This window comes from Narcine bancroftii, chromosome 8 (assembly GCF_036971445.1).
Source record: "Narcine bancroftii isolate sNarBan1 chromosome 8, sNarBan1.hap1, whole genome shotgun sequence".
Classification (NCBI taxonomy): Eukaryota; Metazoa; Chordata; class Chondrichthyes; order Torpediniformes; family Narcinidae; genus Narcine; species Narcine bancroftii.
The window spans coordinates 170941535-170957486 of NC_091476.1; the positions used below are offsets into that span (position 1 = coordinate 170941535).

At 42.0% G+C, this 15952-nt stretch overlaps 1 long non-coding RNA gene across 2 annotated transcripts in view; it reads left to right on the forward strand.

Moving 5' to 3' along the window:
• The first annotated feature begins 985 nt into the window (after nucleotides 1-985).
• LOC138741947 (uncharacterized) overlaps nucleotides 986-15952 on the forward strand; it is a 35294-nt gene continuing 20327 nt past the window's right edge. The window contains exons 1-2 of one of the 2 annotated variants that reach the window (XR_011343915.1): nucleotides 986-1046; nucleotides 1718-1818. This is a non-coding gene — a long non-coding RNA (uncharacterized lncRNA). Of the gene's footprint in view, nucleotides 1089-1717; nucleotides 1819-15952 lie in introns of both variants that reach the window. The other variant, XR_011343914.1, reaches the window with a different exon arrangement.

Below are 15952 nucleotides of genomic sequence, written 5' to 3' on the forward strand. Positions count from 1 at the left end.
TGCCGATTAATCGACAGCAGCCACGAGGGGCTGCAGACTTGAAGGAAGCAGACGGACTGGAGCAGGGCAACAGAAAATGGGAAGACTGACCCCCGTCTGAGGAGAAGTGGAAGAGACGACCCACAGGCTGGTGACCACGGAGGTGGACCGGTGAGGGTGCTCTGCGATGGGCTTCTGGCAACTCGAGCCAAGGGACCCGCGGAAGCCGTGGGCTGCTGGAGACTGCTGTCAGAAGATTCGTGCCGGGCTGCAGACTGCTGGAGTCTGGCTCAAACTGGCCGGAGAAGTACCAGGTATTGGAGCTGGGATGCGAGGAGGTCCTGAAGGGTCTCTGACCATGTCAGAGATTCAGATCCAGAGGTTGGGTCACCAATGGTTTGGAGTGAACTGCGTTTGGTGTGGCTGCGGGGGCTGCAGAAGCGCTGGCCGTGAATCTACGGATTCTCAGTGACTCTGGGGGGGGGGACACTCTCTTTTGCTTCTCTCTCTGATTGTAAGGAATGTAAGAAGTGCTTAGGCAATTTTGCTGGTGGCAAATCTGTCTGCCGTACAGCAGGCAAAAATGAAATTTCTGTTTTATTACTATGACGATAAATTGAATCTTGAATCTATTGTCATAGACAAGAATAGTGTAGATACATTGAAATTCTTGCTTACTATGGCCATATAGGTACATACAATACATTAACTACAATAGTAAAAATTTAAATGACCATAAATGCAAGATAGAAAAAGAAGCAATAAATAAATACGCAGAAATAAAGTGACATTTCACGAATGTCGACAGATCTTTTGGTGGTTTATCTTGAGGTTTAGAGACATTCAGGTAGTTTCAAGAGCCTTATCTCTGGTGGATGAAAATTCTTCTTGAACCTAGAGGTGCTGGATTTCAGATTTTTGTATCTCATGCCTGAAGGGAGCAGCAAGAAGAAATTGTGACCATGGTGATGAGGGTCCTTTATGATGTTGGCAGCCCTCTTGAGCCAATGGCCCTCATAGATGCATTTAATGGTTGGGAGATCAGTACCCATTATGGACTTGGCTAGGTTTGCCACCTTTTGAATATTTCTGCGTCTCTGTGAACTCAAGTGGGTCCCGGTCCCTTCTACAGATTCCAATGGCTAATTAACATTTACTTTGCAATTAGAATCATTCTAACATGAGTAATTTCAATCATAGCTTCCACCCTTCTAAGTTAACAATTTCTGTCAATTTATTGATGACACCATCATTGATATTTTGAGGTGTTGGTTGCATCACAATTGCCAGAAATCACATGTCTTGAGTTGAAAGACTCTTCCAACTCAGAGAAACAAAAGATTAGGCTAATCCACCAGGATGATTCTGAAGTGTCACCATGCCAGAAATGTTGTGGTTTAGATGAGCTGTTAAACTAATACCCTGTCAACTCTCTGGTTTGGAAATAGTTACATGATAATACGGATATACTTTGTATCCTGGCAGATATTCATCCCAAACTTATTCTTATTAATTGAAACAAACTGTCTAGACATTTGGCATTCAGCTGTTCTCCAACATGATGTGTGCCAAATTGGCTGTGTTTTTTTTTCGCCCCTCTTTTAGCTCCAAGTTATCATTAGCTCTCAAAGTTACACAGCCAAATATAAATTGTTTCTGTAAAGCACAACGCCAAATCTTCAGGTCATGACCGATCTTAATATAAATGCAAAGTCTTTCCTTCTTTCCATTAAAATAGGAATCGAATAAAAGATGAGCCTGCAGCTTACAGAGGATGTTACCTGGCCAGAGTAGGCTCCATCCCATCAGCATCTGCCTTGATATGGTAAAATTGTCGAAGTAAGAAGTGCTAAGTGTAATTCAATGTGCATCACTTAAAGTGAAAATATTTGATGGATCCCAATATAACTTGGTTGCACAACAATTCCTATGAAAGTTGTCAAAATTCACAAGAAGATTGAATTGTCTGTCTAATTTGCCTTTCATCGTCCTACTGCCTTCTCTTATTTGCTCTCCCTTTTTTTCTCCTTGCAACATCTCCTAAAACGATCTCAAGTGGCTCAGTTTTAGATCTTGTTTGGTGGCTCCCCTTAGAATCACAAATATTTCCAAAATACATTCCGTGAGTTGTTACTTTTGTCTATTTTATCTTCTGCTTGTCTGTGCAGCCTTCAATTAACTGTGGTCATTTTCACTTCAGGTGATCAAAAGTTACGTGCTGTGTAATTTAATAGAAACTCATGTTTATAATGGTTGAAACAAATATGCCAGTATGAAGATGCATGTTGAAATAAAAGTGGTTGAACCATGTTTCCAATCAGAGGGTGTTGTATGTGGAGGAAACGTGGCCTCCCTGCTTGGCTGGAGTGTGTGTATTGGAGATGGTTATGTGTCATCCCCATCTGAAACTTATTCGGAAGTCACATCACTTGTCATCAAGGTAGGACTCTGTCCACCTTACCGCTGGCTAATTTAAATCATGTAAGGTCATTATTGGCTAGAAGCTTGGGTTAGCACTGTATATTATGCCAACACACAGCAGATTCTTTCTCTGCCTCATGGTCAAAACCCCAGAAATCGCTCCATGATAGGTGGATATCGCTGGAAGTGATATGGTAAAATTGTCGAGCTGCAATATTGTGATAGATCAATACTTGCAGAGAGCCACACCCCCATTGGTACAGGAAACTGGGAGTGTGTAAGAGTCCCTGTTTGTGGTTTGTGTACTCGAGTGCGTGACCGTGTTGAGTATAGGTTCACTATTGTCGGAGTCCAACCTATGTCCTAGGTAAATGTCTATATCATTGCTTAAGTGACATAGTAATTGAGTATCATTTAACGTTCTCCCCTGTTCATTTCCCATGTGTTAATTAAAGTTATGTTTGATTGCAATACTTGTGTCCAGACTTGTCTGTGAACCCACTGATCCTGATACTCTTCCCAACATGACAGAGGGACATTGCCTTTATGATAGCCACTTAACAATGATTAATTCTTGGATACATGCATCAATTTCAGTGAATATCATGTATTGTTTAGAAACTAAATTTAAAAATGTTCCACAATTCATATGAATATTATACACCGCCATGTGAGTGCTGTAAAGGTACATTTTCTCGAAATAAATGTTCTACTTATTACCCCGTTGTAAGATCTAGTTGTACCTTAATGGATTCACACTGCTATTGTCAGAATTTATTGTCATCCTGAGGGATATTGTGCAAAGAAGGAGAATTGTCCATTTGTGAACTCTCTATTCCAGTCATATAAAGAGTATCAGTGTTCTCTGTGGTCATTGAGATTCTCTTCCATGAACATGCAAGTATTTTACAAATTTACTCTTCCAACTGGATTCCCCAGTCTTTGACGTGAATGCTTTGCAAAGGTTTATTGCAACCAGAGGCATTGTCTATTCATTAGTCCATACAGTAAGTGATGTCAGAATATATTGCCTTCTAATCACATCCATCTACATGAATATTTTGTTTACAATTTGTAAGCTTCTCTGCTGCTTCCAAAATGCAATTTTACTACGTATTTTACATTTGCATCTTGGCCAACATTTATCCCTCAAGCACCATCAGTAAAGCAGTTGATCTGGTTATTAACATATTGCTGGAACTGGAGCCATACTGTGTGAAAATTATCTGCCATGATTCCTTTATGATAACAGGTGACTACTCTTCAGAGAGTACAGCTCTAATTGGGGCATTCTCAGGTGTAGTATAATTGAAAGTTTTTTTGTTAATTTTTGCAAATCAGTTGTTAATGGTCATCCAATGAGTGGTACGTATTAAAGCAATTGCACTGTTTCATCTTTAGTTTTAATATTTATATAATAGAGATGGATTTTATCAAGATTAGATTATAAATACTTAACAGAGTGGGAATAAAGTTTTTATATAATCCCTTAAAGAATAAAATAAAGGCTTTAAAGCTGCAGAACAAGCAGGATTGTGAAACCAACAAATCTAAAATGGAACGATTTACCATATATTTCACTAAAAATGTCACCAAGTGATTTAGAAGACATGAATATTCTGCACTGCCAGATCCATGGAATATTAAGAAGAAATTAAGAAATTAACACCTAAGAAATCACCTTTGGGGTTTTAAAGAGACATTAATAATTAATAAGCTGTGGAAGAACCATGCATTTTCATTAAATTCACACAGTGAGAATGAATTTCATTCAACAAGGTGGTGTCGCCAGCCTGAATATTAAAAGCTTGCTGAGTGAACTACTGGTTTGGCTACAGGTGCAAGGGTTATCTCATGATGCCAAGGAGTCAAGTTCAACCCTAGCCTCAGACACTGTCCACTGTGAGATGGTTTGTTCTCCCCTTGAGCCTCCTCCAGGTGCTCTGGGTTTTGTCCCATATACCCAAGTTGTGCAGATTGGTAGGTTAATTGGGCCACTATTGAGTGAGGGGAATTGATGAGAATGAAAAATGGGATAAATGTTGAATTAGTGTGAGTGGATGTTTGATTTTTGGGGGAGTCTAGCTGAACTGGAGAACTTGTTCCTGTGGTCCATCTCTCTATGACTAGACAACATGAAACTGAGCTCAATAATGGCCCTTTTAGGGGCAACATTTTTTTTTAAATTCTGGCCCATGACCCCATGTCATCCAAATACACCAATTAACCTACAACTCCACCCCCACCCCCCTTCATTTTGAAGGATGAGGGAAAACCAGAGCACCTGGATCAAGCAACAAGGGGAGCACTTGAAAACTCCTTATAGTCAGCACCGGATTCGAACCCAGTCGCTGGCAGCTGAGTATTTTGACGCTCAGAAAGTTATTCACACAATGTACATTGAGGACTTTGATATCCGACATATCCTCCTACACATGTGTTCATCTGTAAGGGTCGTTGGCCAGATGTCTTACTATTAACGGTATTAGTGCATGAACAGCTAATGCCTTCTACGACTAAAAACCTGAAATTAGTGCTGGAATTTCAGGGCTCAGCCCTCCATCTTAGACACTTTGGTAGGGTTACCAGATTACCACATGCTTAGCAATGCAAAGAATTACCATTAATTTCCCACCTCTCCACAATGGTATTTAAAGAAATCACCAACAACTTAGTTAGTTGCTGCATGACTCCTTTTGGTTGTTGACAAAATTCTGCAAGAGTTTGGTCCAAGTGTTTGATTCACCAACATTTAATACAGAAGAAACAGGTATGAAAATGGAAACAACAAGGGATACCTAAGAGCTGTGACAGGGCCTAAATGCTTTAATCTGCTACAAAACCAATTTCACTGAAGTAGCAGATGGCAAAGCTTCACTCCCAGAAGAACTCAATGCCTTCTAAGCCTGATTTGGTGACATTAACAGTGAAGAATCACTCCTCTGCAGCCCCATGTCCCCTGATGATCCCATTCTGTCCATATCTGAGGATGACGTTGCTGCTGTCTTCATGAGAGTGAATCGAGGAAAGCATCTGGCCCAGACAGAGTACCTGGCCGAGTACTAATTATCTGTGCTGACCAACTTACCAACGTATTCACAGATATCTTCAATATCCACTCCAAAAGGATGAAGCTCCTGTCTAAGCGGCGATTTGGATACATTACAGTTCACCTGTCGTAGCAAAAGCTCCACAACGGATACCATCCCACTTACTCCTCTCAAAGCCTTGGAACACCCGGACAGTAAAGATTAATTCATCGGGATGCTCTTTATTGACTACAGTTTGGCATTTAACACCATCATCCCCTCAAAACTGATCAGCGAAATCCAAGACCTGGGTCTCAACACCTCTCTGTGTAATTGGATCCTGGATTTCCCCACCTCCAGACCACAATCAGTGAGGATTGGTAAGAAAATCTCCTCCACGATCTTCATCAGTACTGGAGCACCACAGAGCTATGTTTTTAGCCCCCTGCACTACTCACTCTATATTATGGCTGTGTGGCTCAGTATGACAATAACACCATCTACAAATTTGCCGACGATACCACGGTAGCGGGCTGTATAAAGGATGGGGATGAGTCACCATACAGGAGGGAGATTGAAAACTTGGCTGAATATCACCAAAATGAAGAAGCTGATTATTTACTTCAAGGGAAAACCAAAGGTATACAATCCTCAGAGGTGGAGAGGGTGAGCACATTTAAGTTCTTGGGAGTCACTAACTCAGAGGATCTTTGCTGGGCCCAGCACACTAATGACATTGTGAAGAAAGCACGTCAGCGCCTCTACTTCCTCAGGAGTTTGTGGAGGTTTGGTATAACACCGGAAACCCTAGAAAATTTCTACAGATATGTGGTGGGAAGGGCGCTGACCGGCTGTTTCGCCATCTGGTCTATGGACACCAACACCACTGAGAATAAAACCCTGCAAAATGTAGTGGATACCACCCAAGACATCAGGGGCAAAACCCTCCCCACTGTTGAGAACATCTACAGGGACACTATTGTCGGAGAACAGCAGCAATCATCAAGGATTCACACTACTCAGTACGCACTCTGTTCTCGCTACTGCCATCAGGAATGAGGTAGAGGTACCACAAGACTCGCTCTACCAGGTTCAGGGACAGCTGCTACCCCTCCACCATCAGACGCCTCAATGACAAACTCAATCAGAGACTCACTTAAGGATTCTTATTTGTGCATTTTATTGATTTTCTTTTATTCTCTCTGTATTGCAGAGTCAGTTTGTTCACATTTGTTATCTATTTACATTTCTTTATTTGCTTACATGTATTCATTGTGTACAGATTTTTTGTCCTAGAAATAAGCGGTAATTCTGCCTCCTCCACAGAAAGTTGAATCTCAGGGGTGTCTGTGATGTGTCGTGTTTGAGCTCTGACAATAAATCTGAAATCTGAACCTGCTTTGTATGGCTGTTTGAAGAACCACCGTCTCCAGGGAGTTCTATCCAGGGGGTTCTAGGACAGGTTCAGGGGCTCACATTTGTGATGAGATTCCTCAGGAGGTTCTTGCACCCAAATTACTTTTATTTCACCATATCAACCTACAGGGCTACAAGATGTTAGAAGGCTGAAGTGGGCTCTCAAGCGAAGAGCTCATTGTATTCAGCAGAGCTAAACACTGGTGCTTGAAGTACCATTATGATTTGCGTTTCAAGCATTTGTCTGACTTTTTGAAATATTTGTGGCTCAGCTGTAGTCAGTCTGAGTCCCTTCTATTGCCACAAAATGGAAAGACAGGGGTTTAGGTCATGGCCGTGAAGTCTAAAGAAAACAAGATCAATAGAAGCATCTAATCCCCATTAATTTTCTGGAAGCAATGTTCTTAGTTTAAGCTCCTGAATTTCATCAGCTTGGGTGTTGGCATTGAACTCCCAGTGGCTCAATGGACTCTTTGCCCCTTAGTTTCATCCATTCATCTTGCTAATCATTTTTTCCTTCATCTTCCTGCCATTTACAAAGTGAGATCTTCATCTAAAAATGTGCAATACATGCCGGCATTGCCAAAGGTGCTCAATTCCCAGGAGCAAATCCAGAAAAGTAGTTCAAAGTGCAGAGTATTTCAAAGGAAATAGTGAAAGAATTCGCCAATCTCGACTACAAAGATCACATCACAAAGCCATCCCTGCAGTATCTGCCAACGCAGATTGCAATCACAACTTTGCTGAACTTTTCAACAGCTTTCTTGGCAGCTACAGTTGTCACAAAACACATAGTGCAATTTGCAGTTCATGGCAGCACTTACAACTTCACAGAGGCTTTCTATCCAAGGAAAAGAGAACTCATCAAGGAGAAAGAATTGTGTGCATTCAGAAGTCTACCCATGCTGTTGGCTTCTGAATAGTCTGAGAAATTCTAAAACAAGAATGTGACTTTATTTCAGGGACAGAGAGAGGAGGTTGGGGGATTATCAAATGGTGCAAGAACAACAACCTAAGTCTCAATGAGTACAAGTGAAAGGAGGTTATTGTGGACTTCAGACAGATGAAGGTCAACAACACTCTGCTACAGATCAATAGCTCTGTTGTGGAGAGAGGGGAGAACACAAATTTCTGGCTGTGCAAATTACAGACAACTTATCCTGGACCCAAAACACCTCCTCATTAGTCAGGAAGGTGACCACTTCCAAAGGAAGTTGAGGCGAGCAACATTTTACAGGAATACAATTGAGAGGGTCCTGACAGACGGCATCATTGTGTAGTAGCAAAATATCGGAACAGAACTCAAAACAGAGGAGCATTAAAACAGCCAAGAGGTCTCCCCTTTTCTCTATTGACGATATTTACTTGGAACCATTGCTTAAGTAGGGATCGAAGAATGATTGAGGATTCCTACAATTCATCACACAGCCTCTTTAACCTACTACCCTCAGGAAGGAGATGCAGAAGCATCAAAATTAGAACAGTCATGCAGGGCAACAGCTTTTTTCTGCAAGCTGTGAGATTGATTAATAGTCTAATGAGGAAATTATTGAAAAGCATTTTGTATTGTTGCATTTTTATACATGTATATGATTATTTAGCGCTGACTTTGTGAGAAATGCATAAGTGCAAAGGACTGCACCCACTGCAATTTGCCTATCACCACAATCCACAACAGACACTGTATCACTGGCTCTCCACTCAGCTCTGGATCAACGAGACAACAGCAGCTCAAACACGACATGACATACACCCCTGAGATTCAATTTTCTCTGGATGAGGCAGAATTACCACTTATTTATAGTTAAAAAAAACTGCACACAGTGAATACATGTAAGCAAATAAAGAAATGTAAATAGATAACAAATGTGAACAAACTGACTCTGCAATACAGAGAGAATAAAAAAAATCAATAAACTGCACAAATAAAAATCCTTAAATGAGTCTCTGATTGAGTTAGTTGTTGAGGAGTCTGATGGTAGAGGGGAAGCAGCTGTTCCTGAACCTGGTGGTGCGAGTCTTGTACCATTTGTACTTCTTTCCTGATGGCAGCAGCGAGAACAAAGTGCGTGCTGGGTGGTGTGGATCCTTGATGATTGCTGCTGTTCTCCGACAATAGTGTCCCTGCAGATGTTCTCGACAGTGGGGAGGGTTTTGCCTGTGATGTCTTGCGCTGTATCCACTACATTTTGCAGGGTTTTATTCTCAGGGGTATTGGTGTTCCTATACTAAACAGTGAAACAGCCATTCAGTGCCCTTTCCACCACACATCTGTAGAACTTTGCCAGGGTTACTGATATTATACCAAACCTTCACAAACTCCTGAGGAAGTAGAGGCGCTGACATGCTTTCTTCACAATGTCATTAGTGTGTTGGGCCCAGGAAAGTTCCTCTGAGTTAGTGACTTAAATTTGCTCTTCATCAACTATAGCTCACTGTTATTCCCTCAGTGCTGGTCAACAAGCTCCAAACACTGAGCCTCTGTACCCACACACCCCCCACCCCTGCAACTTGACTTCTTCATTGGAAGACCACAGTGAGTATAAATTGGAAACAATGTCTCCTCCTCACTGATGATCAGCACAGGGGCCCTTCAAGTATGAGTGTTTATCCCACTGTTCTACTCACTATGTACCCCTGAGTTTGCAATTCCAATGCTATCTACATATATGCCAATGACATCACAGTTATTGACAGAATCACAAATGGCAATGAAGAAGTGTACAGGAGGGAGATAGATCATCCCAATCGAGTGGTGTCACACCAACAACCTTGCATTCAATGTTAGCAAGACCAAGGAAATGATTGTGGACTTCAGGGGGAAATCTGGAGAACATGAACCAGTCCTCATCGATGGCTCAGCAGTGGAGAGGATCAAGATCTTCAAATTCCTGGCTGTCGAAAACTCCGAGGATCTGTCCTGAAGCCTTCATGTTGATGCAATCATGAAGGGTGCTCGCCAGCTGCGGTACTTTGCGAGGAATTTGAGGAGATTTAGTATGTTACTGAAGACTCTTGAAAACTTCTATAGGTGCACCATAGAGAGGATTCTGGCTGGTTGTGTTACTCTCTGGTAAGGAGATGCCAACACTCAGGACCAGGAAAAGCTCAGGAACACCAGCCTTCAGTCCATTAAATACACCTACAAGAGTTGGTGTCTTAAGAAAGCATCCTCTACCCTCAAGGACCCCCAAGCTATGCCCCCTACCATTGGGGAAAAAAAACTACAGGAGCCTGAAGACAATCACTCAGCGGCACAAGGAGATCTTCTTACCCACCACCATCAGATTCTTCACTGAACAATCAAGCACAGGCACTGCCTTACTTTGATTTTTTTTCATGCACTATTTTTTATGCATTTTGTAAGGTGGTTTATATAAAGGTTTCCACTGTAACGCTGCTGCTAAACAACAAATTTTGTCAAATGTTCATGACAATAAATTCTGATTGTGATGTGGATGGTGGTCTGGTGAAACAGTTTCATCTGGTTGCATATTTACAGTCCAATGATATAAACCAATGGTTCTCAACCTTTCTCTTTCCACTCACATCCCACTTGAAGTAATTCCTATGCCATTGGTGCTCTGTGCTTAGGAAGGGATTGCTTCAGGTGGGATGTGAGTGGGAAGGTAAGGTTGAGAATCACTGCTCTGGACACAGTTGGTACTGAAATATTTTGCTTGAGAAAAATTGTCATTGGCCCATTTCTTTTGGAGTTATGAAACCATGCACATAACGAGTCAATTAAGTACAATTAAAACCGTGGTTCTCAGAATTTTTTTCTTTTCATGAAGGATAGGTGATGTGGCAAAGTCCAGCTGACTGGGACATTGCATAGCTCTGAGCACAAAAGCTGGGACAGGTAAAACCTCAGTACATAGTGACACTTGGTACCCTCGTACTTTGGTTCCACGCACAACCTGATGCAGCCACACCCAGTCACATCGGACTGGGTCACATCCAAACCGGATCCCCTCACAAAGTTGAGATGGACTGTCTTCCTTATGGTAGACAAAAGTTAAAGAATTTCATGTATGTTACATTCTAAAGGTAACAATAATGAAACCTTTAACCTTTAAAGAGCCATCACTTCTTTTTTTTATCTTGACATCAGCCTCAAAATTTGTGAATATAAACTCATGATCTGACCTGGCAATTGGACTTGGCTCCCAGGGTAATCTTGAGGCTGCTGTTACCATTGTAGCATCTATTGGATGGGCCTCACTGGAACCCATGAGCTAAGAGTAGGCTGCTGTTGACAACGAGAGCTCCTGAGTTCTGTTAGGTCTGCTTTGTTCATGAATGAGTGAGTCAGACACCAGATTGAGTCGAAATCAAGGTTCTTTGTTCTTTATTACCGGATTATAACACTTGCAACTAACAGTGTTAGTTGGAGAAGGCGCATTCTGCCGTTATCAGCAAGTGGTGTTTTTTTATACCTCAGGACACGCACTTAGTAAATTATCATACCATTACACTGTCCAATGAATAAGCTGTTGCTACCCTTCTCTGTTAGTCTGCTGCTCATCATTCTTGTTAGTGCCAAGCTTATCTTGAGTGTACAAGGTCACATCTGCATTCTGTTACTCCTTAGTACTGGGTGACTCCTTCTCCGGTCCCATCTCATGATGTTTTTACCTTACAGTTCCCACTCCAGTACTGCCTTAATGGTGTCAAAGATGTCTTACAGAGTTTTTAATTCTAATATTAAGAATTGGGCCGGTACTTCATTCTTCTCTCTGACTGAGAACACTGCCCTCTTGTGGTTAATTACGACGGCACTAAGCACTTATTTAATTTGACTGCTTAATTGTTTTAATTAGTCTATTTATTTGAATTGAATGTTCTTAAATGAGGTGCTAAATATATCATAGTCTGAAATATGGAGTGTTTTACAAACACAATAAACATTTAAATAAAAGTATTCTTTCTTCTTTGGCTTGGCTTCGCGGACGAAGATTTATGGAGGGATAATAAAAGTATTACCAAGGTATTAGTTGGTACTTATAGTGAAAAAGAGACAAATTGTTTGGGTATTTAATTTTTTTAAAAGCAATTCCCTACCAAAACCAGTCAATATTCATGTGGAACTATTAAACTGAAAAATGTATTTTGTTATTTGTGGAAACTTCTTGGGAGAAGGTTAGATCATTTGTTCTGAGACCCCATTTTTCATTCAAGAAGAGGTGAGCCTGGATAGATGGTGGGCTTTGCACCTTTTTACATGGTTACTATGGTGTACAAGAAAACTTTCCCCTCCCCCCATTCAGTCCCAACCTCATCTGATAATCGCCAGATCATTATTTCAATTTACCATTTCTACATCCTAGGGTTTGATGATAAAAGAGAGGGCAAACGAGGAGGAGTGAGAGGGCATGGAGCTTAAAGTACATTGTGCGTGTTCAGTGCATGAGGATGAATTTATACTCCAATATCACCAAGAAGTTAGATCATGCATAATCGTGACTTAGATGTCCTCTCCCTTGGGGCAAATTATATATATGGACATAACTTTCACCAATTCGTCATCAGTATATTAGAGAATACACAAGACTCCAGATTGTTTTTAGTTAGCAAAGCTTTTGACAGAAGGTCAAGGCAGTTGATATTATTTATTTGGATTTTAGTAAAGCGTTTTGATAAGGTCCCAAATGGTAGGTTGGTATGGAAAGTTAGGCCACGCAGGATAGGAGGTCAGCTAGTTGTGAACTGATGAACTGTATTGTATTCCTGATTACCTGTGATTGTACCTGTGCTCCCGCCCTCTTATGACCTTGTACAAAGCCTTCATCACCCTGACCCTTCCCCAGAAAGCCTGTATTGCAGCACAGGATGAGGTCCATGGTGAATAAAAGCCTGTAAATCAGTGACTCAGTCTCAGCCTCTCAACTTATTTACTGTGCGTCACGAGTCAATTAGATAAATAATTGGCTTATTGGCTGGAGTCAGAGTGGTTGGAAAGGGCAGGATGACTGTGGCAAGTTGAGTATCTTAGGGTTTGGTACCCTTTCTGTGCATGAATGATTCGGACAAGGATGCTTCTGGCAAGGTGAATGAATTTGCTGAAGATATAAAGTTTACAATGGCATCTAGATCAGATGGGGAACTGAGCTAAGGAATGACAGATGCAATTCATCTTGGAGAAGTGTGAGGTGCTGCAATGAAACAAGGCAGGATTTTCTCTGTCAATTGTAGCGCCCTAAAGTATGTTATGGAACAGAGGGACTGAGGGGTACAAGTATATTGTTCTTTATGGTGTCAGCAGAGGTAGACAGAGTAGCGAAGGGGGTACATGGGATGCTTGTCTTCACTGAACAGGACAATGAATATAAGTGTTGGGATGTCATATTGAAAAAGATCCTGGTGAGGCCACAGCTGTAATGATGTGTGCAGTTTTGGTTGCCCGACTAGAGGAAGGAGCTTAAAAAGTTGGAAAAGCTACAGAAATGGTTCATAAAGTTGTGGCTCGGAATAGGGAAGTCGAGTTATTGTGTGAGACTCGAAAAATCTAGGCCTTTTTTTCTTGGTGTAGGAGGTTGAGAGGGAATTTTATTGAGGTCTGTGTGATCATGAGGGACATGGATAAGGTGAGTCGAGACAGTCTATTTCTGAGAAGAGGAGAATCTAAAATGTGAAGGTGAGGGTGATGGGATTTGGATGGAACATTTGAACTTATATTTAGGCATTCAGTACAGTAACAGGCCTTTCCAACCCATGAGCCTGTTTCCCCTAAATATGCCACTTAATCTATAACTATTGTCCATTTTAAAAAGGTAGGAGGAAACTGGAGTATCTGGAGAAAACCCAAACAGACATGGGGAGAACAAATAAACTGCTTATGGACAGCACCTAATTTGAGCCCAGGTCACTGGCACTGTGGTAGCTATGTTAAACATGATGAGGGGCAATTCTTCACTCAGAAGATGCTTGGGATATGGAATGAGCAAAAGGGTTAGAAGCAAGTACATTAGCTTTCTTTAAGACACTATCAGCCGGCGACCCAACTCCCCGCTGCCCAACATCCCCCGCCAGCTGCCCCTGCCCCAACATCCCCCGCCGGCTGCCCCTGCCCCGACATCCCCCCACTGGCTGCCCCTGCCCCGATGTCGCCCCACCGGCTGCCCCTGCCCCAACGTCTCCTGCCTGCCACCCCGCCCCTGCCCTGACATCCCCCGCCGGTTGCCCCTTCCCTGACATCCCCTGACGGGTGCTCCTGCCCCGACATCCCCTGCCTTCCACCCCTTCCCCGACGTACCTCCAACCTCCCCTCCACAGTAGGTCAGGGTCTGTCAGACAGTGGGGTGGGGGGCTATCGGGCTGTGAGGAGGGGGGTTTCAGGCAGCGTGGAGGGGCTGTCAGGCAGCGGGGCAGGGGTGGCTGGCGGGGGACATTGGGGCAGGGGCAGCCAGTGGCCGGTGCGAGCTGTCGCAGCCCAGCTGCCTGCTCCTACACAGGGGCAACCCTTTGCTGCTCACAATGCAGCATAGTTATGGCGGTCTTCCCTACCCATAAATCGCCACGCAGCTGGAATTGTGTGGGTAACACAGAGTGGTTCCACCTACACGGGGGATTATGGGTAGGGAAGATGGCCATTGCTATGCCGCATATTTAAGATGGGTGGCGCTGTGGCACCAGTCGCCCAGCCTCCATCAGATGCGGAGGCGCTACGAGGCACCTCTGGATATTAATAGGCCCTTTCAGGTGGGCTGTAGCAGTCTTTTAGGACTGCCACCTGAAAGGTGAGTCTTCAGGCTGGGATCCGCTCCTCCAGCTGCCCTCAAGGCAGAGGATGTACCTGAAAGCGTCTAATGGCTCCTTCTGATAAAGCCTCATCTATTTGTGTGAAAATCAAAGTTTTCCTCTGGGTATTAGATGATTGACCTGCTCAGAGAATTACCCTGAGGTGAAATCCTCCTGCCAAATTCATCTCCAACTTTGAGAATTGTTCCATAATTGTATTAGCTTATTCCATAGCAGAATCTTATTATGCTTATTAATACTGGTAGCCAAATGTGGTCTACTACGAAAATGGGAACTCAAGGTACAGGATATCACAGTTTACCATCCAACTATCCTACAGGTTTTCTAAACATGAGTATCAATCTTGCAACTGACCATATATTTATCTATAATAAATAATACTTGCCATTTATGCCCCCCTTCAAGTTGTAGGTGTGCCATTCTGAACCGCTGTTGGCTTTCCATTATTCAAGACTCTAAATTTATGGTCTGTTCAGCTATGCCTGCATTTCATCCCTTCCTGTCAACGTGAAGGGCTATTCTTTTAATCTAATGTTCCACCAGTTAACAATTGTTTCTTCAAGTAGTTTTTCACTAAAGTAATGTTAAGTATTATTTACAAAAACTATTGCAGTTTAATGAACATAGAATATTCTAACAGCAATCAACCTGTTTCTTTACATTAAGGACACATAATGACATCACTACATCCATGTGGTATAAACATAAACATTTACAATTGAGCCACAATCAGTTCGTAATTATGCCTGATTTATATATGTATGTGGGAAGAATGGATTTGATGAGTGTGACAGAATTGTGTTATTAATCTTCAGGTAAATAAAATTATATTTTTTTTAGTAAAGTTATTTTGGACACCATCACACAATTACACTTGGAAATAAACTATTTTGAGAGCTGAAATGTCTGTTGATTCATTGTTCAATAAAAACTGTAAACATGCCATGAAATCAGAACAATGGTTCATTCAAAACTGAAGTACTCGAGAAGAACTGCTGGTCAATCAAGAGACATCTGTTGATTACCCATGTTTTTAGAATTGAAACTTCAAACTTGGTTGTGGGTCGAAGTGGACAGAGATGAAGTCATTTGCTTTTGGCATATAGATGTGAAGTAACTTTGAAGAAACTTCAAAAGACAGAAATGATATCATGTAATATGGTAAAGACACTTCAAGTCAGAAAGCATTTTTGAAGATTAAGGACCTCATTTCAAACTGAAACAAAAGATGCCTTACCATCCTTTAAAACACACAGGATTGAAGGTACCGTAATCAGAAATTACATGCTACTCCTGGTCAAAGGAGAACACAGAATAAGTGGCTTTCAAAAGAGAATGACCACTTT